This window comes from Chiloscyllium punctatum, chromosome 36 (genome assembly GCF_047496795.1).
Source record: "Chiloscyllium punctatum isolate Juve2018m chromosome 36, sChiPun1.3, whole genome shotgun sequence".
Taxonomy (NCBI): domain Eukaryota; kingdom Metazoa; phylum Chordata; class Chondrichthyes; order Orectolobiformes; family Hemiscylliidae; genus Chiloscyllium; species Chiloscyllium punctatum.
This window is the reverse complement of record NC_092774.1, coordinates 26,980,184-26,982,526: the sequence shown is the minus strand read 5'-3', so window position 1 is coordinate 26,982,526 and position 2,343 is coordinate 26,980,184.

The window sequence follows — 2,343 nt, the reverse complement described above, 5'->3', positions numbered from 1 at the left end:
CCGGTGAGCTCAGGGCTGGAGAAATGGAAAAGAGAAGTTGCAGCAGGCGTGGTCTAACAATGTCAGGAGGAGAGAGCCTCTGCTGAAGGCTCATGAGAAATCAGAAGCTACAAAGACAAAGCAGAACTCCAAAGCTCTGGGTGGCATGGTGGCTCAGTGGTTAGCACCACTGCCTCACAGTAACACGGACTTGGATTCAATTCCACTCTCATGCAGCTCTCTGTGTGGACTTTGACATGTTCTCACCTTTGTGTCTGCGTGGGTGAACTCTGGGTGCTCCAGTTTCCTCCGACAGTCTAACCATCTGAAGTTTAGGGTGGATTGGCCATGCTGAAGTGTCCAGGGATCTGCAAGCTCGGGTGGGTTAACTATGGAGAAAGTGGGTGGTTGGAAGGTCAGTCTGAATTTTCTGGGCCGAATGGCCCGTAGGAATGAGATGAATCTCCCGTTTTAGCCATCTGTCTATTGAGAAACGATTGACCCCAAGTCTGCTGTTAATGGAGTGGGTTCCAGTTCATGGAACACTGACACCATTCCTGGGTAAGGTGGGATTTGTGCTGTCACTTCCCCAACCCACTGTCCCCATGCATTCTCTCTCTCCTCACAGTCTGCACTCACCAAATCTCTCTGCCCAGCCATTCTCTCTCTCTCCCCCTCATTTTCTGCCCCCCATTCTCTGTCCCCAAGTCTTTCTCCTCCCCTCCACTCTCTGTCCCCTGTCCATTTTCTCTCTCTCTCCCCCTACCCTTTGCTCCCCTATCCATTCTCTTGTCTCTCTTCTCCCCCAGCCTCTGCGCCCCTGTCCATTCCCCGCCCCCCCCCCCATCCTTTCTCGTACCTCGAGCCCTCTTTGATTGCTGTATCAAGCCCTTCTCGGGAAGGAGAGAGAATAGATGGTGATGAATCAACCTGGAAGACAGGGGTGCACAAGAAATGGCTGATTTTAAAATTGAGAACAGCTGAAATGATATATTCAGAAACATTGTCAATGTCTAAAAGCATAAAGCTGCAGACATGTTGCTGAAACTTGCATTGAATTAGGCGGGTAGAGTCATACAGCACAGAAACAGACTCTGCAGTCCATCTCACCCATGCTGACTGGATACCCTAAATTAATCTCGTGACCTATTTGCCAGTATTTGACCCATATATCTCTCAACCATTCCAATACATATATCCAAACAGATGCCTTTTAAATGTTCTCATGGTACCAGCTTCCATCACTTCCTCTGGCAGCCCATTCCACACACGCACCACCCTCTGTATGAAAAAAATACAAATCTATGCCTTCCTCACTCCCTAGTTTTATCTGTACTGATACCTTCTGGATCTCTGGACTTGGACAGCAAGGTTCCTTTGTTTCTCAGCACTCTGTAGGGACCTACTATTTATTGATTACTTTCCTCCATTATTACATTTCCCAGAATGCCTGGAGATTAAATTCCATCTCTCTGCCCCATTTACCAGCTGATTGGTATCAAACTGTGGCCGGAGACCATCCTCCTCACTCTCCAGAGTTTACTCCTAAACAGAGGGGGATAGCACTGTCTCCAGCTAAGCAGAGGGAATTGTGTGTGCGTGTTGTGGGGGCTTGGAAACTTTGCAAGCTCCCTTTCCTTCATTTTTTAATCCCACCAAATCCATGTGGTTTGAGTTTTTATAACAGAAAACAGCACAGGGTTTAATTTTAACTTCCCACTGGCTGAAACTTTGTCCTGCCCGCTAACATCTGAGAGTAAAACACTTTAGTTCCCCTCCCCTCCCTCCATGTGTAACACAGAGTTGAGGGATTGGCACTTGTTGTTATTTTGTGATGTATTCCAAACGAAGTTTTATATCTGCGCAGGCGCAAGTGAACAGTCTGTTTTTGTGCTTTCTGTGAGATCAGGCTAGCAGCTTTTAAATCCTTATGTTAAGCAGCAGAAGCAAACAGTAAATCAGCAATTATATTTTGAGAGTGATAATTCTAGCCCTGGTAATCCCGTTGGGTCAACAGAGAGAGAGAGGGAGAGGATTTCACATCTAAAGTGTATCCAGAAGAGTTGTTACACTTGTTCATTCAGTTGAGTTGGTTCTTCCCTCAGATGTGACTGGATGTTGCTTTTCATGGATCATAATTAAACTACAACAGGACACATTAAATTCAAGGAATTCAATTGAAAGAGCAATTTGAGTGAATAAATGGAAAACTGCTTAATGATTGGCTCCTGGTCTTTTACTTCACCAACTAGAAGTTGTTGGTTTGACAGCTCTCCTAATTATAGAATCCCTACAGTGTGGGAGCAGGCCATTTGGCCCATCGAGTCAACACTGACCCTCCAAACAGCATCCCATCCAGACTCA